A 24244-nucleotide genomic window follows, 5' to 3' on the forward strand; every position below is an offset into this window, starting at 1 on the left:
AATAGAATTGAGTAGGTTTGATATGTAAAACAGTGAAGCCAGCAAAAGGATCACAGAGGTAACAAGTGAACAATATGTAATTCACAGAAAGTACAAAAGGGTCAAGCAAGAATGTTTAAGTTTATTACATTTGTATATTTAAAGCAAGATTTTGACTATGTTAACTTCACTACATTTTCTGAAATGTTGAAGGCAGCAGCAATAAAATAAAGGAAGAGAAATATTATTTACAAGCTGTACTGAAACAAGCCTGCAGTTATAAGAATGGAAGGAGGTGAAAGGGAAGCAGTGGCTGAGAAAGGAGTGAGGCAGGTCTGTAGCCTATCCCCGATGATATTGAATCTATACATTGAGTGAGCTGTGGAGGAAATAAAGGAGAAATTTTGAAAGGGAATTAGTATTCAGTGAGAAGAAATAAAAACATTGAGCTTTTAGCGAGGACGTTTTAATTCTTTCATAGACAAGAAGGGACCTAGCATCGCAGTTTACTGGAACTGATAGCGTCTTGAAAAGATATTAGACGATGAACATTAACATAAGCGAAAGAACGATCATGGAATGTAGCCAAATTCAGTCTAGTTATGATGACAGATTTAGATTAGTAAAGGAGTCATTAAAAGTAGATGTTCAATTTTGCTATTTGGACAACAATATAAATGGTGTTCTAAGCAGAGAGCTTATCAAATGCAGAGCGACGGTAGCTATAAAACTGTTTCTGAAAAATAGAGATTTGTTTACATTTATTCTTCAGTTACTTGTTGACCAGTCGGGTGTGCCAGTTGAAGTTTTAAATTTCACGCACAAGAAGTTGTTCACATACGAGAATCGTACAAACATACTGTCAGTTAAAACTTCCTGGCAGGTTAAAACTGTGTGCTGGTCCGAGACTCGAACTCGGGACCTTTGCCTTTAACGGGCAAGTGCTCTACCAACTGTACTACCCAAGCACGACTCACGCCCCGTCCTCACAGATTTACTTCTGCCAGTACCTCGTCTCCTACTTCCAAACTTTACAGAAGCTCTCCTGCGAAAGGCAAGCTGTGAGGACGGGGCGTGAGTCGCGCTTGAGTAGCTCAGTTGGTAGAGCACTTGCCCGCGAAAGGCAAAGTTACCGAGTTCGAGTCTCGGCCCAGCACACAGTTTTAATCTGTCAGGCAGTTTCATATCAGCGCACACTCCGCTGCAGAGTGAAAATCTCATTCTGGATAATGTCAGTTGACAATCGGACAGACTTCTGTACGGATGACATAGTAATAAGGATCCATGGCGTGTAGAAATAACTGGAACACCTGAAATCAAATAAATCATCAGATCCGGATGGAATCCCAATCCAGTATTTACAGGCAGGCACTGGCCTCTTACCTAGATAGCATTGATCGTGAATGTCTCGCCCACAACAGAGCCCCAAGTGACTGGATGAAAGGGCAGGTGACTCGACTACATAAGAAGGGTACAGGAACGGATCAACAAAATTTCAGACCAATATCAATAACTTCTATTTGCTGCACAATCCTTTTACGTATTCTCATTTCGGATATATTAAACTTTCTTTAGACGGAGAAGCTTATGTCGACGAATCAGTGCGGTTCTAGAAAGCATCGCTTGAACGGAACTCAGCTTGCCCTTTTCTCATCTGATATACTGTGAACAATGGATGAAGGACAACGGGCAGATACTACATTTCTAGACTTGTGGAAAGCACTTGACACGTTGCCCCGTTGCAGGTCGTTAACGAAGGTACAGGCATATGGAATAAGTTCACAGATATATGATGTGGCTCTAAGACTTTTTAAGTAATAGAAACCAGTATGTTGTCCTCGATGGTGAGAATTCATCAGAGACAAGGGTACCGTCAAAAGAGCTCGAAGGAAGTGTGACAGGTACGCTGTTGTTATCTATATACAAACATGATTTGGCGGACACGGTGGGCTGCAATCTGCAGTTGTTTGTGTATGATGTTGTGGCGTACGGTGAAGTGTCGAAGTTGAGTGACTGTAGGAAGATACAAGCCGACTTAGACAAAGTTTTTAGTTGGTGTGATTAATGGCAGATAGCCCTAAACGTGCAAAAATGTAAGTTAGTGCGGATGAGTAGGAAGATCAAACCAATAATTTTCGGATACAGTATTGCAAGTGTCGTGCTTGACACAATCAAGCCGGTTAAATATCTGGGCGTAACGTTGAAATGCGATATGAGATGCAACGAGCGTGTGAGAACTGTGGTTGCGAAAGCGAATGGTCGACTTCGGCTTATTGGGGAGAATTTTAGGGAAGAATGATTCACCTGTAAGGGAGACCGCACATGGGACGCTGGTGCGGCCTATTCTTGAGTACTGCTCGAGTGTTTGGGAACGGCTCCAGATCGGAATGTAGAAAGACATCAAAGTAGTTCAGAGGCGTGCGGATAGATATGTTTCGGATAACACGTAAGTAAAACTTTCATCCATTGTGGATATGGAACACTGCGACCGTGATATGAAAAGCTTTTCAGAAATCACCGCAACCATTCGCCTTTTTAAATAGATGTATTTCAGTAAACCATGAGCGGTATCGAGCTGCCTAGCAGTTCATATCAGATATGCATATATAAAGACATTGGTTTCTTTGTTGTAGCTTTGTGAGTCTTCTTGAGGATAGTTACTAGAGTGTGCAGATATATTTTTGTTATATATAACAAATTTATAAAGCTGCAAATCTATTGACTATACACAACAAGCCTCACAACGCTGCAACAAAGAAGCACTGAATGTATATACGCACTATCTGATGATGAGCTGGTAGGCAGCTCGAAACTGGTCATGGTTTACTGAAATACATCTATTTAAAAAGGTGACTGGTTGTGGTAATTTCTGAACACCTTAACACGTAAATATTACGGGGATTCATCGAGAATTCAAATAGGAATCTCTTAAGGGAAGGCGGAGTTCTTTTCGAAAAGCAGTATTGAGAAAATTTAGAGAACCGGCATTTGAAGCTGACCGCCACACGATTCTACTGCCGCCAACATACACTGCGCGTAGATACCATGAAGATAAGATACGAGAAATTATGGCCCATACTGAGGCATATAGATAGTCGTTTGTACCTCACTCTATTTGCAAGTAGTAAAGGAAAGGAGATGACTATTAGTGGTACAGGGTACCGTCCGCCGCTCACCGTACGGTGGCTTGCGGAGTATCTGTGTAGACGTAGATTTAGATTTAATTTCAATTTATGTGTCATAAGTGCTTTCTGAAGGTATTTGTGAAGAGTGTACCCTTATATGGAAGGCGAAAGTGATCGATTAGCAGTTTGCACATGGATAGTATCTTTCAAAATGTGTAGATTAGATTGCAAGAGCGAATAATAAATGAAGAGATACTGAATCGAATTGAAGAAAAACTTTGGCACAACTTGATTAAAAGAAAGGATCAGTTGATACGACACGTTTTTGGATATCAAGGAAACATCAGTTTGGTAGCTGCTGGAATTGCGGAAGGGGGGCCAAGGCCTGCGTACGTAAGCAGCTTCAGATAACTGTAGGTTGAGGTAGTCATGCAGAGGTGAAGAGGACTGGATACGATGGAGTAAAACGGAGAGCAGCATCAAACCAGTCCTCAGACTGAAGACCACAATAACCACAATTGATTAAAGCTCTGCTGGGCGATTGCTCATAAACAGCTGACCCAGTGGTAGATAGAGAAAAATGAAAAGGTAAAGGAAATTAAGAACAAAAGATACGAATGTCATTAAATCTTCTACTAATATTGATTTAGGGGGGAAATACTAACACATACCAATGAACATGACTTGGAGTATTACAGCGCCTTTCATAACTTATACTGGGTAACTTTTCGACGTCAACATAGATACTGCCTGCAGTTCAAGAGGATTATTTCAACAAACGTGCGTTGTCTGGGAATGTGGAAAATCCCGAGCTGTTCTATTGAGTACAGGCCGGGTAACACGACTCCACTGTACTTGGCTGTTTGAACTACTCATGAGGGCGGTAAAGTTCTCCAGGCATTTGCCAAACCCAAACCATTCCATCGGATTGCCACAGGGAAAAGCGTGATGCATTACTCCAAAACGCTCGTTTCCAGTCATTCACTGTCCTTAAGCGTCAGCCTTTACACCATCCAAAATGTCGCTATCTTCGCAGAGTCATTATGGTAGCTGAAATTCAGGTAGCACTTTGGAATTCATGAGTCATTCACTGATTTCACCCTGCACACTGCGCGAAAGTCCGTCATTATGAGAGATCTGCCTAGTCTTCGTTCATATATGGTTGTTCCCTTGCATTACAATTTCAAGATCACATCACCAAGAGGTGACTCGGAAAGAATGTCCCTGATGGATTTGTTACACAAATAGAACCCAAAGAAGATTCCACTTTCGAAGTCGTTGAGCTCTCCTCACGACATATTCTTCTGTTCACTTACATCATAACAATCCCTGCCCCACTTTATACTGTAGGGTTCGCCTCCCATGGCATCTGAAGCTACAGCTCACTGCCGCATTGTTATTGGTGTCGGGATACTTACGACTAGATAGTGTATGTGTGAGGGAGAGTATGACACACTTCTTCGATAGTTTCCGTTAATAATCTCTGTCAATCAAGCCCAGAGAACGCACGCTGTTTGCAAAATAAAGACGCTTTTCTACGACTGAAACTTTACGTTCACATTGTGACGAACATGCTTATTTTTAACGAAGCAGCTTCCTGAAATATTAAAATTCCATTATTTTACGTATGGATTCGTTAGTTTTAATTTCTATTGACTTCTCGTTGAGTAGTGAGAGAAACGTAAATATTGGTTTGCGTAAAAAATGGCAAGAATTTTTTGATGGCTTTTAGAGCTATCTTCGTGTACACATCGATAAGCTACTCTGTGTATTTGCAGTTTAATTTTGGTGCGAGTAGCTCGTTTGGTGACGTTATGGAGTATGTATTGATGATATGTGCTGGTATTTAAAGCCAGATTCCACAACAAAAATTGTAAATGGTCTCCTTACCCATCACGTATGAGGACGGCATGTACAGTGTTACGCATATTGGAAGAACGCTCGCTGGAAGGCTGTGCGTATAGATGGAGAGTGGCGACGGTGTGAGCGTGCATTGAGACGTAGAGTCGATGCCACCAATGGAGGCCATTAGGGGCAGGCGCGTAATGCGGGCCGCAAGTTGTCCCGGGGCCCGGGGCGCGCCATCAGGGCTACACACCTGCCTAATGGAGCCGTCGCTCCACGGCTCCCTGCCGTCGCCCCTGAAGACGTTGCCACCTGCAACAGCCGAAACATGCACGCTCGCGGAATATTGTAGTGGACTAAAGCTCGTAAATCACATATGCATGTTGTAGGTGCCACTGTTCTGTAAGCAAATTACGTGAAAAAACTTCAAGATACTTCACAGAAAGAAGTTTACATGGTATGTGTATGTGTCTAGTTATTTTGAGAAAAGTATTGGCGTCCATAAGGTAACTACTAAATTATAATCTACCATTAATAAACACTGTAATACACTGCAAGGCATTAAAATTGTAATACAATGAAAGCTGCATGCAACCACCATCAAACTGACACGAAGTGTACTCCGTGGTGTGACATGCAAAAAATTACCCCTCTTGTAGTAGCAGTGTACCGTAGGTCTTTAGAGTAGTGAAGTGTTCCTGAGGATAGGATACAGTCACAGGTCACTCTTGTTTTCAAGAAGGGTCGTCGAAGACAGAAACAAAACTATACACCTGTATCTGTGACGTAGGTCAGTTGTAGAATTTTTGAATATGATTCACACTCGCGTATTATGATATTTCTGGAGGCCGAAAATCTCCTCTATAAGAGCCAATACGAGTTTAGAAAACAAAAAAATTAGTAAAATCCAGCTCGCTCTGTTCGCCGACAAGTCAGAGAATGCAGTAGATGTAGGCGCCCATATACACTGAAGCGCCAGAGGAACTGCTATATGGATGCGTATTCAAATACAGAGATATGTAAACAGGCAGGTTACGGTGCTGTAGTCGCAGTGCCTACGTAGGACAAATGTTTCGCAGAGTTGTTAGATCGGTAACTGCTCTTGAAATGGCAGGTTGTCAAGATCTAAGTGAGTTTGAAGGTGATGTTTCAGTCGGCACACGAGCGATGGGACACAGTATCTCCGAGGTAGCTATGAAGATGGGATTTTTCCATACGGTCAATTTACGAGTGTACTGTGAATATCAGGAATTCGGTAAAACATCAAATATCTGACATCGCTGCTTCACAGAAGTCCAACCCTTCCACAAATTGCTGCAGATTTCATTACTGGCCATCATCAAGTGAACCATTCAAAGCAACACCATCGAGACGCGCTTTCGGAGTCGAAGTCCCACTGGCGTACCCTTGATGAATGCACGACACGAAGCTTTACCCCTCTCCTGGGTCCGTCAGCACCGACAATGGATTGTTTATGACTGAAAACATGTTGCCTGGTCGGACGAGTCTCGTTTCAAACTGTATTAAGTGGACGGACGTGTATGGGTATGGACACAACCTCATGAATCCATGGATCCTGCATGTCAGCAGGGGACTGTTCAAGTTCTCTAATGGTGTGGAGCGTGTGCAGTTGGAGTGATATGGGACCCCTGATACGTCTGGATACGACTCTGACAGGTAGGCATCCTGTCTGATCACCTGCATCCATTTATATCCACTGTCCATTCCGACCGACTTGGGAAATTCCAGCAGGATAATGGAACTCCCCAAACGTCCAGAAATGCCACAGAGTGGCTCTAGGAACACTCTTCTGAGTTTAAACACTTCCGCTGGCCTCCAAAGTCGCCAGACATGAACATTAAAAGAAAACTGTCATGTGCATGCTGAACCTATGGGTTTACGTGAGGAACAGTTAGCCCGCCCGGTTATCCGTGCGGTCTAACGCTCTGCTTTCCGGGTGGGAAGGCGTCCACGTACCCGGCACGAATCCACCGGGGGATTCGTGTCGAGGTTCGGTGCGCGGCCAGTATGTGAATGGTTTTTAAGGCAGTTTTACATCTGGCTCGGCGAATGCTGGCTGGTTCTCCTTACTCCGCCACGGGTACACTATGTCGGCGATTGCTGCGCAAACACTTTCTCCATGTACACGTACACCATAGTTGCTCTACCACGAAAACTTTGTGGTTACTCTCGTCTGGTGTGAAACGTTACCGGGGGGGGGGGGGGGGGGGAGGGAGCAGGAGGGGGGTGGTTCCACCGGGGACCGAACCGCACAAAAACCCCTTGGGTTCGGTGTGGGACAGCGGTGGGGTGAGGGTGAGTGGACTGCTGCAGCCTGTTGTGGGGTTGTGAACCACTGAGTGATACAGCAGGGACGAAGACTCTCCTTCGTTTCTAGGTCCCCAGTTCTGTTCAATACAATACTAAAATATCTACAGGGCCTCAACTACTCTATTAGATTAGCGCTCAAAGGATTAGATACATTGTTCACTAGACAGTGCAGGGTGGCGAACAGGACAAGTCCCCTGGAATACTGCAGATTGTCAGCATCGCTTTTCTTCGCCAGAGAGCAGGTAGATGTGCGCCGACAGCGGCACTTACCGACGACACCGGGCACAGGAGTGGCACTAATCGTCTTATCACACGTCCCGGCTCTGCTTTCACCATCAAGGTGGACGTATCCACCTGAAGAGGACCAAAGAAAACGAACGTTGCCAGATTGCTTTCTCTATCTTGATGGAGACCTTACCTCTGGTGTGATGGTATGGAGCACGCAACACGATCGCCTCTTGCTAGTAATTTGGATACCAGGCCTTATATTTGTGATGTGCTAAGGCTGACGACTGTGCCGAAAAACTAGAACGACACCACTCACCAGCCATTACGTCTCATGAGAGCTGGAACGAAAGTGAAGTAGACGAAACGTCTGTCTTCAAGCTCAGCCTGGTTACCCAACTGGATTAAAGCCATTGTTGCTGCCAGAGCTGAAAGCTCTTTGTAATAAGTTATTAAGTTTCTACTCCCCCCACATACACAAACTCTTCTTTTCCTTTTCTCATAGTCTGGGCCATAGGTCAGTTCCGTATTGTAAGTGTCCAGCCACCTTTTTCGTGGGTTTCATACGGATCCTACAACTAAAGGTCGGAAATTCAAGTCTTGTTTTGGTGGTCTACAGGCTCCAGTACGGCATTCTGTGTAGACGTTCCAGTCACCTTTGTCAATTAGATTTGATCTTCTCATTTGTAGCATATATCCCAAGTTCTGCTCTCAAGTCTTCGTTTCTACCTAATTTTGTGCAGGTATTCACTCCTCTTAGACACTTTATTTCTGCCTCTTGGGTTCTATTAACTTGCTTTTCAGTAGTTGTCCAACTTTCACTTCCAAATTGCAGTGTGGGTAGGTGTCCTTTACCTGATGAAACTTGATGTTTCTTATTTTTTTTATCTTTATTTCTTAATTTCTAATGACTGTTCCACATATCATTTGATTTTTCTGCAGTTTGTTGTCAGTGTCGACCCCATTCTCCTAGTTTATAATATTTCCCAGGTAATTGAAGCGACTAACTTGTTCAATGGTTTTGTTTCCTATTATGATCTTAGTTCTCAGTGACTTTATCTCTTTTAAGGCCGCAATCTTTGTTTTTGGAATGGATAGTATCTTACTACGTTCTTTCAAAATTTTACTAAGTCTATAGGTGGACATTTGTAGCGAAGTTGCGCTATCATGTTCAATTGAAAGGTAGTCCGCAGAAAGCATTGTATTAAAAAATAGGTAATGTGATAATCTCGGGCTGAAAGAATTTGCTGTCTCCTTGTCTGAATCATACTGTCAATGTATGTAGTGAAAATCTGAGTTGTAAGACAACTTGTTTTGTAGTTATGTCCTCTTATAAATCATGGTTCGTCTTCGTTCTTAATCTTTCCATCTTATTATTAGCTAAGAATATCCTTTCTTATGTAATATGGTGCATAAGATATATAGCGGCGAATGCTTTGCAAAAGTCTATAAATACGATGTGTATTCTCTCTCGAACTCTCTTTGTTCCTCTACAATTTATTTACCTCTCAAAACATTATCAGTACAGGACCTCGCTTTTCTGAAACCATTTTTTACTTCGGAGAATATGTTTTCGGCAGTAATTTGTAGATATTGATTTGAATTTGTAGACATTGATACTCTGTATCAGCTAATGTTGTGCCATGTTAATTACTGCATTCGTTTTGTTTATCATTTTTTAACATTGATATGAGATTTGTAGCTGTTCATGGTTTCTGGTTTTCGCGGCTTTTCTAACATGTATTGTATAAATGAATATGTCAAAACCTTTAAAAAATCCACACATTTAACTATCCCTCTATTTATGCTGTCACTTTCTATTGCTTTCCGGTATTTTTTTTTATTTTTGGCCTCGTTTGGTTCCCGTATCGTTATGGGATAGCCATCCTGTGTTTCTCCATTTCAGGGGATCCTCCTTTAATGCCTGATTTTCGTTACACCAGAGCTGTTTACAATGTGCAATTCTTCTGTATGTTACTATTTTCAGCAACTTGAATGCATGAGGCGTTAAGTTCATATTGCGGTGGATCTCGCACTTATCTACCGTTGCTTGCGTGTATCATATTTCTCCCAAAGTGTGAAGGTACGTCACCAGTAGATTTCGCACGCCCCTCTGAGTAGTTCTTTGGTTTCATCTTTTTCCAACTATTTTAAAAATTCCATGTGAATATTATATATATTTTCATCCGTATTTACCCGCAGTTCAGGCCTTCAATGTATTCTTTCCACCTATCCGCTCACTCTTCTGCGCTAAACAGTGGACTTCCCATTGAACTCTTAATTCTGTTGTCTTTGCTCTTAATTTCGCAGTAGATTCCTTTGAATTTTCTCTATACTTAATCAGTCGTACCTACGGTCATTTCCCATTTTTGTTTCAAATCATTTTTCCTAGGGCCATTTCGCCCTTGCTTCCTGCATTTACTGCTTTTTCGTTCCTAAGTGCCGTCAGTATACCCTTCATTATTACTAAATTTACATACGAGTCTATCTCTCGTGAGCTTGTGTTTGAACCAATATTCGACTTTGTAATCTTTGAGCTTGAACTAATTAAGCTGGAATATTCCCATTCTCAGAACTTTTGCAAGCATACCTCCTCTCCTTGTAACTGCGTTAGTAGTGTCATCTGCGATATAGCCTTAATATTATGTTCAACTGTCGTAAACTCAGAATACTTGAAAACAGGAATGACCTGGTCTTCTTCTTTAGCCACTAGGTTCGCTTAGTTGCTTCAGTGAGTAATACTAGAAGTGGAGCTACTTCTTTCGCATAATCTCAGATGAGTCGCAGAGATACGTCAGTCACTCCATCCGCTTCCCCCTAATGAACGATTTTAGTTCTCCTTCTGCTCCTCGTTTACTTATGTACATGTCAGCATTAATATGATGATTAAAAAGTGGAACCTTTTTACGAATTTCCACAATGAAACAGTTACGAAAGACCGAATGTAGGGTTTTGACCTTCTCTCTGTCAACTTCCGTCTGAATTCCAGTGTAGTCTCAGAGGGACTGAATATATTGTTTCTGTCCGCTTACTGACTTTATGTTAGATGAAAACTTATTACAATCTCCAACCAGTTGGACTCACAAAATTGAAACCACGTATTATTGTTCTCCTTGCGCTCATTTTGGCTTCGTTCAGATTTTATGTGTCATGTAGGCTTTGACATTGCTTAATTCTGTTGTGATCCTCTTTGGTTTGGTAACAACTTTAAAATTAGTCTGACCACGGTAGACGTAAAAAGCCCCAAGTGAGGTCTGTGCTTTAGCCGTCTCGTCATTAAGCTCAGTAGGTTAGCGCGTAGTACAAACTGCAGAAATTGGAGGCTTCTCTAGACGATATTCAGGATACAGTTAGTCTGATAGAATACAACCAATTAAGCTAGAAATATCTTGAGAGTAATCTATGTACGTGCGTAATTTTAGTGTGTAAAGCATGAGGTAAAAGGTGAAGTTTCACGTACAAGTGTGTTTTTCAGACTCTTGAAGCTCGCTTCTTGAAGTTGGACGCGTTTCGCAAAGACCAACATCAAAGCAAACACGCGGGCGGAACTAACCCATCGCCGAGCACTGCGGCTTTCACAACCAGCAGTGTCGCACATGCCCTGCCCCTTCACGTTCACTTTGCTGAGGACTGCACCTGTTTAGGGTCATCGTACGTCCGGGGACAAGCAGCTGACATAAGATGACGCTAAAGCGGTGCAGAATAGGGTTGGAAAATACTTTTATTTTACGAATCAAAGATAAGGAGTTGTTGACACCTAACTTGATACACTACTGTTTGTGAAACTTTCAATACAATTTGCGATTCACAGCTGTTACATCTTAATTTATGTAAGTCTAGAAGAGCGTGCGGCATTGTACAGTCTTTAGTTTCTACTTCGTACTATAGTGCTCAAAACAGTTTGCTGATAACTTTTTTCTGGAACCCATTTGAACCCCTCCGATTTTAGAAGCCTACCAAAGGCACCTAGGACTACTTCTCAGGTGGCCGGCCGCGGTGGTCTCGTGGTTCTAGGCGCGCAGTCCGGAATCGTGCGACTGCTACGGTCGCAGGTTCGAATCCTGCCTCGGGCATGGATGTGTGTGATGTCCTTAGGTTAGTTAGGTTTAAGTAGTTCTCAGTTCTAGGGGACTAATGACCACAGCAGTTGAGGTCCATAGTGCTCAGAGCCGTTTGAACAGTACTTCTCAGGTTGTCTTTGTAAAGGCACATTTTTAAAATTCTCTATAAAGACGTGCGGGTGCCACTGAGGGTGTTGCCGAACTGGGGGTGCCATATGACATGCGTGACGCGTATGCCAATGTCGCACCCGCTAAGCGATCACGTCACAAGAGTCCGCGAAGCAGGAGGGCTGAAAATACATAAACATTCTTTACTGCTTCCGGTCCTCCGTCGAATGGTTTTAAAATGTCCTCCAGCCTGTAGACGACAGCTAAAGTTGCGGTCGCCCTGCACTCCAGAAGGGTGCGGTAATGTTTAGTGAGGTTGCACCCCCACTATGACCTGATAGGAGGGTTGGAACATTCTGGAGCATCAGGAGTGCCAATGGTTGTCAAGAACGTCGTCCCATTGCTCATCGCGCTGCGAGCTGTCGTTTTCGACCGCGAAATCTGTGGGAATCAGCGCCCCAAGGGAAGTGGCAGTTACATTGACGCTATTTATGCCACCTCTGAGCCGTTTTGGTATCGATTCTAAGCAGCGATTTGTCTTAAGTGTTTTCTGCAGCCAGCCATAAAAAACTGAGCAATTTCAACTCTTGGCGCCGCGGTTCTGACCTCTATCGCAGAGGTGCCAAAATAGGAGGTGAAATGTGGTAACAGGGCTGTGGAAACCTTCCCATCGTGTGACAGGGCCACGGTGGCGCAGGGCAGGATTGGTGCCAATGTGACATCATTAATCCACCTTACACGTCACATCAACTTCTGAATTGTGACGTCTTTTTCGCATGTACGGACATTTTGCTGTTTGAATAATCGCCCAGCCTGCAGGTGACATCGGAGGCAGCGACGCTTTTGCACCACTACGGAGGAAAGCTGTAGGCACCTTTGAGGCAAATTTCATACTTCTGCATCGCAATGGAATGCAATTATGTGATTTGGAAGAATTGATCCTTTGATTGTGTTGCGAAGTGTAATTTTGTTCTAATATTGTGGAGGGCATGGAGAAGAAACATGGAGCAGTTCCCTGCCTGACCACCAAAATTAACTATTCCTTGGCTTCGCTAAATCGATTAAGGTGAACATCAGTAAGGTTCCATAAAAAAAAAAACACGATCGATTCCTTGCACCATTCTTGTGCTCGAGCTTGTGTCTAACCTCTAATGGCATCGGATTCGCCTGAAAAAGAACCATAATTTCTTGCTTTCTTTCAAACGCTGTGAAATTATACTGCCGAATTTAGAAGACTTTTTAGATATCAGAGTATGCTTTCGAAGAATGCAGTTGATGGATATACCACATGAACAGCAACCACTTACGATATTTAAGAAATTTACCCGTGTTAGGTTTTTAGGTTTGTATTAGGTCATAATTCTTTTGATTGATTTAAAGCGACCCGCCGTGACTTCCTCTTTTTGTCAGAGTTACTTCCCTCTTGGCAGTCGCCGCCCGGACATCGGAATGAGGGACTGATCCAGAGTCTTAGCGGAGGGAGAGATGATCATCCTACTTGTTCATTTACAGGGCACATGTACTGTAGATAAGATCTGTATTCCTTTAATACAGTGACGTACATCGCCTTCGCAATCCTCATGTTACTGATCATTCCCGATTCGTCCATCTTTTTGGGGCTGTATCCCACCCTAGGCTAGAGGCCGTCCCTGAACGTGTGTCTGTCCAAAAAAGAATGGGCTCTGAGCACTATGGGACTTAACATCTATGGTCATCAGACCCCTAGAACTTAGAACTACTTCAACCTAATTAACCTAAGGACATCACACAACACCCAGCCATCACGAGGCAGAGAAAACCCCTGACCCCGCCTGGAATCGAAACCGGGAACCCGGGCGTGTGAAGCGAGGACGCTATCACACGACCACGAGATGCGGGCCGTGTGTCCGTCCCTCCACCGCCTTTGATGAGGATGTTGGCAAAACGAGGATGAGTTTTTTTACCGGAAGTTTTCGCCCACTATTGCTGATGTTTTGCAGCTAAAATTCAAACAGTGGCTGGAATGAAACCCAGGACTCAGGACGCCCAACGTTAATAAAAAGAAAACACGTATAATCGGCATCATTTTGAGTTATATTTTCAAAAATTGAAATCAAACATAGAGCCTGATCTATAAAATTACGTTTTATCAGGAATACTTATATCAGGACAAGACTCCTCATAACAGGAACAAATATTTCGTGTCTTATGCTCACTGTACACTTAATGTTCTGGCCAAACACTGTGTTAGAATGGATATGCCACTACCATTTGCCGTTATACATAATAGTCTCATAGAAGAAGGTCCACGGACGCCGATGTTTAATGTTTAATATGTCAAAGACGCCAAATTTCGATTATCGGTTTTCTGTCCGAATAACGTGAGCTGACGTTCATATACTGAAAGAAAATGAGTCTTGTAGGTAAATGAACTTATGCCAGTAATAGGACACCTCACTGTGTAGGAAATCTCCATACGTTACACGAAAAGTTTAGCCAACAGAGCCAGCCACCCAGCATTCTATCTTTCTGAACCACCTAATGACATCTTCTCAAGCAGCAAGAGCATTTCGATTATAAACTCGTAAATAAATACTATTTGGTATATTGAGTCATTCTTTAAGATAATTACTCTGACCACAGCGTGTATTGCCTGATTCAATCATTTGGGTTTACCATGGTTTTTGCAAATCTCTACAGGGAAATGCCGAGATGGTTCCTTCATCAAGCCCAAGTTTCTTATTCTTATGGATAATATAGGGTGTTATAACAAAACATTTGATACTTGAGACAGTGTAGACGGAAAACTATTTACTGTATTGATATACAAATTTGCGGCAATAACGTTCATACTGTGCTCTCCAAGATATGAGTTGCTGGTAGTCTTAGTGTCATGACTTGCCTTTAGGTGCCGGTACTGATACGGCGACGTAGAGCTGGAACTCAAGCATCAGTGTAAATTACAGTTCCAGATAGTCAACGTGGCTCTAGACAAGCTCCACAGTGCTTTACTCGTAAAGTTATCAAAGCAACAGCAATAGTGGTGCTGCTCTTGAAGACTATCGGCGCGTTAAAGGAATACGGACAAATACTCATTCTGTACTGGGGAAGAAGATTCGGAAGTTGGAATTAACCACCGATTTAGGAATAGCTCCTGGGAGAGCCTGACGCCCAATTCCCTCACAAAACTGTCGAAGAAGTTACCGTTGCCATGTCTGAGAACTCTGAACGCAATGTGCGATTTTGAAGCTGTGCACGAACTGTGCGGTAGGCAATATCTTACCTAAGATGTTTCGAGCAGAAGTAGATCATTCTCCAAGCTGTCGTGAATGCAGATGGTCGTCTTATTGAACAGTGATTGTAACCTGGAAAATAAACATGGTATACAGTTAACAATTGTTACCCTCTCATGTGGAAATTATTATGTGTTTCTTTCAATGGTTTATTCATTATTTCTCTTCCGCATGTCCTTACAAATCTTTCCACAAAGTTTAATTGTCCTACGATTACGCGTTTTTCGTGCTGACTCTGTCTAGTAGCGACAGTTTATTTATAACCACGCAATGTTTAAGTATTCTGAGTACGTCTATGTTCTGAGCTACTGATTTTTATTTTATTACCGTAACAAATCCTATACCTTTGTGAGATGGTCCTCGAATGAAATAATAAATAAATAATAGATACTGGTGCTTATCAATCGTTTGAAGTGTTTGCATCACAACTGTGCGCGACTATTCGAAAAGTCTGGATCTTCAGACTCAACAGAAATTGTAAAGTTATTTTTCTGAACTTTTAAACTATCGGGTTACTCATAAAAGTTTGTTACACATATTAAAATGCTCGGTATGAGAGCGGAGTACAACGATGCGTGGCGCCTGCGATAAACACGGGGTTCAGCCTAACCAGAGAGCGGAGAGTCCGAAAGCGACGTCAGGGAAGAGCGCAGAACTATCAGATGACTGAAACACGAAATGCAGGCGAACGTAAGATGAGGAAAAAAGAATCTGAGCTAAAGCAAGCATGCGACCGACTTGGGCGTCCGCGCGGTCGCACCAGAAAAGCTACAATTCCAAAGGCACGGCAAGTACATGCAACACGCACGCGCTTACTTTGTAGTCGCGGGTCACTCCGACTCTTGATCGGAACAACTCCTCGTCTGACACACAGGAGTCTGTCGGGGGTGCCAAAACTACCATCGGATAGAAACTGATCACAAACGGTTTAGAGCACCTGCAGATATGCGAACACATATTGGATTTAGGTTCAATGAGAGTATGTGCCGAGAGAATACGCCTTATGAAAGAAAACAGAGGTATAACTTAATCGTGAGAAACAGCTGTCTTTGTAAATGTGCATATCTATGGGCATCTCTAAAATTGTTGTTGGCTAAGATTCAAAGAGTAGGTGCATTGTGAATGTTTGCATGGTTCTTGGCAGACTACTAACGAGGTGACGGAAATGTTGCTGGTCAAGTACGAGGCGTCTTTTTTAAGTAAGTACCATTTCGAAATTAATAAAGACGTGCTAATATATCTCAATAATTTTGTTTTTACATGTAAGCATGTACCTTAATCTACTTTTCTACATAATTTCCGTCAATATTGAGCCACTTGACATAACGTTGTACCAGTTTTTGAATAACCTCCTCATAGAAGTCTTGTTAACCAATGCATCACCACTGTTTTGACTTCGTCATCGTCTTGAAGACGCTGTCCGCCCAGGTGTTTCTTCAAGTCCACGAACAGATGGTAGTCACTGGGCGCAAGATCGGGGCTGTATGGAAAAGATGAGATGAGATCTTTGGTCCGATTCGCACATGCGGACAGGCATTGTCTTGCAGCAAAACACTCCCCTTGATCAACTTCCATGGACTGTTGCTTTGATTCTGGTGTGACGTAGGCAACCCATGTTTCATCGCCCGTAACAGTTTGGCTTAATAAATCATCACCGTCGTTGTGGTACCACTCAATTAAAGTCAATGCACTGTCTAAACGTTTGGTTTTGTGCACATCCGTCGACATTTTCGGTACCCAACGTGCTCACAATTTTTAGTAATTCAATTGCTCGGTCACAATTCCATACAAAACGCTACGAGAAACATTAGGAAAGTCATCCCGCAAGGACGAAATCGTAAAGCGTCTGTTTTCTCTCACCTTATTGTCCACTTCCTGCACCAAACTTTCATTAACGACCGAAGGACGCCCACTCCGTTGTTCATCATGCACATTTGTGCGGCCATCTTTAAATGTTCCCACCCACTTTCTTACCATTGTATCACTCATAATGTTTTCTCCGTAAACTGCACAGATCTCACGATGAATATCGATCGCTTTTAGGCCTTTAGCAATAAGAAATCTTTTAACAGCCCGTACTTCACAGTCGGCGCGACTCACCACTATCGGAGGAACCTTTAACACTCAGTACACAACGTAAAGAAGGCAGAATCAGTCTGTAATGGTGTCAGTGCGTAGATTAAGGTAAAGGGCTTTCATGTGAAAGTGAAATTATTCAGATATCTTAGCACGCCTTTTTTAAATTTCAAAACGGTACTTACATAAAAAAACATGCCTCGTATATCCGACTCTTCGGCTGGAGTCACACAGTGCGTAAGGACGGTTTCTGCGACGTTTCACTGAAAGTCTCAACTGGTTTATAGGAAGCTCAGTGAGTTTCACATGAGCAAATATCGCAGACCGTTCCACTCGATTCACTCCTACCTCCAGGGGGAAGGCGTTCAACACTTAGGACCTTTCTGCTCTTATCGTCATGAGAGACGAAAACTTTCGTCGAAATGTTGACTGTATAGCTTGAACATACACTTGTATGCAAGACGTAAGGACAAAAGTAACTCTTTTTTTCTTTTAATCATCAGTCTTGTGGCTGATTTGATGCACCCCGCCACCAGTTGCTCTCCTGTACCAGTCTTTTTATCTCTGAGTAGCATTTGCACCTTACGTCCTCAATTACTTGCAGAATGTATTTCAGTCTCTGTCTTCCCCTGCAGTTTTAGCCCCTACAGATGTCTCTCTCTTACAGTGGAAGCTATTCCTCGATGTGTTAACAGATGTCCTATCATCCTGCCCTCCTTCGTGTCGTTCTTTTCTATATATTCCCTTCACGTCGATTTTGCGTAGAATCTCCTCACTCCTTGCCTTATCGCTGTACCTAAATTTCAACATTCTTCTGCAGCACGACTTCTCAAGTGCTTTAATTCTCTTAAGTTCCGGTTTTCCCACAGCCGATGTTTCACTACCATAGTATGCTGTGGTCGAAATATACAATCTCAAAAATTTTTGCTCCAATCAACACTTTAGTTTGATACTAAAATAATTCCCTTGGCCAGGTTTAAATGGCTCTGAGCACTACGGGACTTAACATCTGAGGTCATCAGTTCTCTAGAACTTAAAACCTGCCACACTGGCAGGCTCTTGGCCAGGAATGCCCTATTTGTGTGTTACTACCAACTAACATAACTCGATGAAACTTTGACCATAAATAGAAAGAACTGCTACAGTAAAGTGCACAAGTTAACTGACAAAATACGCATTGAGGCGCAAGTATTGCACCCCGTTTATGTGGTAGTTATGGTGTGGGAAGGTACAGTGTTGCATAGAAGTACTAACTTCCAAATATCTGAACATCGTGCACTTACCGGTCAACTTTATTGTGACTCTTTATTCCGTCCCCATGCGCATCTTTGCAGGAGTCCAGACAGCCCTGACTTCTTTTTTATGGACATCTGTGCCCAGCCGCAACGAACTCCTATTGGAATCAGAGGACGTCTGACGAGTGGGCTAGCCTGCCGTTTCCCCGACGTATATCACATCGATCACTTGTGGAATGCCTTGGGGGGTTGGGGAGGCGCACTGTAGCGCCTCCCCGTGCACCAACGCCGCGCTGGTGGATCGCCCTATCACAGGGACTACTTTCAACCTTGTGGCCAGCATGGTATTATGTTGCAGAGCATCCATTACTGGCCGTTGTGATCGCACAATATATTATGAACCAAACCATATACCACCTTTTTTAATGTCCAGGAGACCATCACAAATTGCAGGGACTTAGATGTAATTACTGTTTTTTTAAATAAAACTGTAATTAGCGTTCATCTCGTTGTGTATTCCTTTCTGTTACGTTCTGGACTAATCTGTTGCAGTTCTTTCTATGTACCGTCCAATTGTCTTCGAGCTATGTTTGTTGGCACTGAAGCATCATGCGAAAGCTACTTTGGTCCTTATGTTTTGCACACCAGTGCAGTTTGGCAGACTGTGTCGTGGTGCTGCGCGGTCTGATATCCGTACGTCTCGGCCCAAAATATGACTTACACAAGCCTGCCCCCCTCTCCCCCCCCCCTCCCCTCCACCCCTGAACACATGGAACTCTTTGCCCAAGACGGCAATTGGGGGACGGTGTCAGGAAAATCCGACTCCCAACGATTAAGAGAATTCCATTGGATCAAGTATCATGCCAGGTTTTCCCTTGCCAAGTTCTTCGGACATCGAATATAGGAGAGATACGAGAAGGGGGGGGGGGGGGGAAGGGAATCACACTGTTTTTCGTAATGGACGAGTGGAAACTCAAGCGATCGTGCGATAGTTGGGAGGCGATTGCGCAGTCTTTGGGCCGACAGTTGGCCCTAGAACTGCAGCTATCCGTTCTTTTGCATCTATGGAAGATACTGTGCTTTGTAGGGCCTAGTGCTGCTGACGGCGAGCGTTCACTAACAGACAGGTCTTCGACAACAAAGTGCTGTACGACATTGTTGGCTGGTATATCTCATGGAGTAGATCAAGGCGCCAGTCAGAAAGGGGGTTGCTCTTCCTCTACGCACAGTGGCCATTTCCGTCATGGACATGTAAGAGCTGGTTCGTATGTTTATTTGCAGAGCATAGGTGACGGTAATGAAAGCGTGCGTAGCATAGTGTTCTGTTTTTGATCTATGACGATAATGATGATGAGAGATGGGAGAGAGTGAAACTTGATCCTCTCAAATAGCACAATGGGGGCCGCCGATCTTAACTTCGCCATCCGATGGACAGGTTTATGTTTACCTCCATTACGCTGTACGTAAAGCTGTTTCGTGGTCGAGTTCTTAGCAATATGTTTCAGATATAAAAATACACAAACTGTGAAATTCACGAGAGTGTAGAATATTTTTAAGCATTTGGTAATCACGTTGTACCCTAAATAATAAAACAGCAGCATATCCGAAAATTCATATGCTCGAAATTAAGGAATAAGTTACACATGTCGTCCCACACTAAGACCGTTGCGCAAAATCGGTTGCGTATCGTCAGTAGACAGTACACATTCCAGGTTTCCCACAGACACGGCTCTGCTGTAGTGCACATAACAGCTGCAACACGGAGTGGGAGTGAAATGGTGCTGGAAACATACTCAAAAGTCCAAGTACGCGGTACAGTACGATTCTTGTGGGTAAAAATACTGCACAATTACATTGTTGACGACAAAATGCTCGAAACAGCATGTAACGTAAAATATCTAGGAGTATCTATCCAGAGTGGCCTTAAGTGGAATGACCACATAAATCAAACAGTAAGAAAACCAGGTGCCCGACTGAGATTCATAAGAAGAATTTTAAGGAAATCAAATCATGTGCGGAGGTACTGGTTATAAGGCGCCTGTTCGACTGATTTTCGAGTATTTTTCATAAATCGAGGAATCTTAGAAGGTAAGATGGATAGGAGAGATAGAGGAGATCCAATGAGGAGCGGCGTGTTCCGTCACGGGATCATTTAAAGGGCGCGGACAGTGTTACAGTGATGTTCAGACGTTGTAAGAGAGGCGTTGCGTACTAAATGTTTTTGAAGAGTCTGATAACTCAAAAAGAAAGTTGCCTACTTTTAAACTTATAACTCTGCCTATGACTTATTCGCCCTCTTTTGTGCTACGACAGGTGCATTTTTCATTCTGATACGAGTCTATTGTCTTGACCACTACGAAGCCTCGCTTGTTCAAGTGTCGTTGCTGAAATTGTGATTCCTCGCCCGATACGAGAGAGAGAGGGAGAGAGAGGGTGAGCTGAGAGTGCATTGTAAATGACTTCTTATCTGCGATATGCATCCAGGTCAGGCGACGTGTGAGCGCGCAGCCGGTGATGGATCGCGGCTGCAACGCGTGGCGGCCGGCAGCCCCTGCGGCCGTTCTCGTCCCGTTAAGCTGGCCATTCGTTAACCGGCGCTGCGCTGTTCCGCGGCACGGCTCGCAGTAAGGATATCACGCTACGCCGTTGGCCTAATTTCCATCCGGGCGGTAGCGGCCGCGTCGGAACAGAGCAATAGCCATCCGACTGCATAGGAGAACGGCTTTTATCACGCTATACGGCTCTCCCGGCCGTAGCTACACGGGCAGAATTTGTTAAGTGCTTCTGGATATCAATAGCAGGATACAGTCTGTGTAACGCTGTTCTTATGCAAGACGTTAGAGAGTTCCTTCCATTTGTTCACCCCCCACATCTACAACTATGTTGTTACTTGATTGCTCGTACTTAAGTCTTTGGCGGAGATATCGTAAAACCACTTTCCGACTACTTATCTATTGTTCCACTCTCGAACAGTGCGCAAAAAATGTGCGTCTAAGTCTCTCCGTGTGCGCTCTTCTCTTATTAAGAGGGTAGACCACGATAACTTGAGTTTCCGTCAGTTATTACCAACTGTGACCTTTCTGACAGGTAATCACGAATTCAGTTCCTTGAGACTGTTTATGTAATTTTTTTTAGCAAAAAACGTGCATCCAGGGGACGCTACAGGACATCGACAGAGGGCTTCGCGGAGTGAAAAAGCGTTTGGTGGCAGTTCTGAACGCCACAATTTTCAACCAAGAGCAAAATTTCAAAAACTGCTTTGAAACTGATGACGTTGTCTAAAATAGTAAATAGTGAGATTTTAAAATATAGTTTTTAACGAACTGGCGTCACTCTGTAATGAAAGTCACCTTTTCCGACAGGCAAGAGGTTATAAAAACGTGTACCAAAAACTGAAATTTAAATATAACTCAAAAATCCTACACACTACAGCATAAAGAAAGTCAACTCACAATTTACAGAAGGGTATAGTGTAACTGAATGAATATTTCATGAATTATAGCTCCCACCAACTTGAAAAGTATTGTTTTGAACAAACAAGCATTTAAAGTTTCAACTTCGTCCTTCCAGTATTTTCACCTTAAAATTGCACCTATGTCGGAACACTCTCATTTCGACGAAATTATGTCGATTAACTGCCGTCCGCTAAATAATCTAAGCGTTTTTTGCACGAACCTTCTCTATCCACATAAATATGTGTGTTAGTTATTTTCAAGCACTTACGTTTTAGTTCGTATGAAAAACGAGCGAAATGACAAGTTAATCTGTCTCAATTATACAAGCAAGTGTTTTTAGACTTTTAACCATAAAATAATCATATTACCACGAGAAATCTTGCTGAGAATAGAGTTTCAGTTGATAGTTCTCTCTGCGATACTATCCGAAAACTGACAGGAACCCATCGGTTACTTTTACAGCATTACATCCGTTGGATTCGAGAGCTTGGATGTGTCAAACCCTCATGCAGCAAATCGTGGATTTAAAGCTTTTTTTAATAATTATGGCATTTTATGCGAATCGACCTTAAAAATAACTCTCTAGATAACATTTCAAGCCAATAAAAAATACACTCTAAAGAATTTCTACCCTGGTCTATCCCCTGTACACGATTTTACGAGGTTGCTTTTTCGTTTCTCTGTCTATTTGGTACAGATTATAAAGTTGACTTTAAACTAACTTCTCAAACAACTACATACTAGAAATTTTGAACATAACTTAGCAATGAAAGACAAAGCAAAGCTGACTCCCTTTCTTGTTTGTCTGTTAGGTATGAGCTAGAATGGTGGTGGAAAACTTTGATAACACCTGACATGTCGACTGATTTGTGGGACTGGCATCTCGTGCACCTAGTACTGGAATGCATCCCAGCCGTGTGATAACCGATGGGTGGGGCTACGCAGAGGGAGAGGGGTGGGAAGAGGAGATGGACAGAGATGAGGGGGAAGGAGATGTGTGCAACATGTGTGACATACACAGGCAAATATATATAATGTGTGTGTGTAACAATATTATGAAAAGGAAAGTTGTTACACACCATATAGCGGAGATGCTGAGTCAGACAGGCACTATAAAAGACTTCACAGTATAAGATTTCGGCGAAGAAGGCCTCTTTCGAAAGTAGATGACAATTATTTCAATAAAAAATACAATTTCATCAAATTATTTAAAGTTCGTGGATAATATTCACTAAAAAACAGAAAATAATTATTTAAACAAAAACAGTTTTATATTATAAGGTGTTTTAAATCCGATTAAAATGTATATTATAATTTTTCTTAGCTCGATACGAATTCCCGACCCGCACCGACAGTCCTGAAAATTTGTGCTTCTGCATTTTTAATCGCTATGTCAACACCAGTAAGATTTATAACATAAAACATGGGGAGCATGCAAAAGGTAATAGGTGTTCTCAGGTGAATTATTCAAGCATCAAATACATATTACAGGGGCCCCACGTGTTTCGTTATAAATCTTACAAGTCTTCATAACGACAAATTTTGACGACTATCTGTAAGGGATTAGAAGTGTGCATGGGGCTCCAAGAAGTTGGTTGATACTTTTAGACTGATTTAAAAACGAGTTATACAAATAACTTACTTTTATTTAAATTATTATTTAAGCACGAAGGTTGTTATTCCCTGCGTAGGAAAAGGAAGCTGGTGACAGAAGGTGGGTGGAATTATGGAAGAATGCAATTGTCTTAATGATTACTTTTCTAGCTCGCTTAACACATCCATGACACTTTCTGCCCTATGTCGTGAGAAAGAAAAAGAGCTACCCCTCTTTAAAATTTGCAGTAGTCTCCGCCAATACAGTTTGGTAAGGATTCCATACGGCAACACTCAAAAAGCGAAGGGTCAAGAGTGCTGAAGGCAGTCTTTTTACTAGCGCGCTGTCAATAAAACAATATCTTCGGCACGTCTTCCCCACAACGTTTTACACGCGATGGTTCCAACGTTAAGTTGCTCATGTTTGTAAATACTACACACAACTTTTAAATTTTTGTGATTTATCGTGTAAGCGAAATATAATGCATTCAAAACGGATAAATTTTCTTTCTTTCTGGCATATTTTGCAGTTTTGTACACTAATTATAGCAGTATTGTAGTTTTCTCTTACATTCTTGACAGATATTATCTTTTTTTATTCTTTAACTACTTATTCTTGCTTTAATTTTATCGTTAAATCTGTTTTAATGATAGCCACCTATCATATTGTGTTTAACAGCACTACGTCTTCCGTACTTCATATCGAGTGACATTTCACTGAAGAAGTTGTAAAGTCTCTATCCTTAGAATGTGTGAGATTAATTCTTTTTCACTGAACACCAGATTGTGTTTTGAAAATAGAACCCAGCGCAAGACAGTATTAAAATGTTGTATAATTCATGGCGAGGTGAATGGGAAAAAATTAAAGGCACTGAGAAAATCATTACGATAAATCGCTGTTTATGCGGACAAACTAAATAAGCTGCAGAATAAATCATT

Source organism: Schistocerca gregaria, chromosome 2 (assembly GCF_023897955.1).
Source record: "Schistocerca gregaria isolate iqSchGreg1 chromosome 2, iqSchGreg1.2, whole genome shotgun sequence".
Lineage (NCBI taxonomy): Eukaryota > Metazoa > Arthropoda > Insecta > Orthoptera > Acrididae > Schistocerca > Schistocerca gregaria.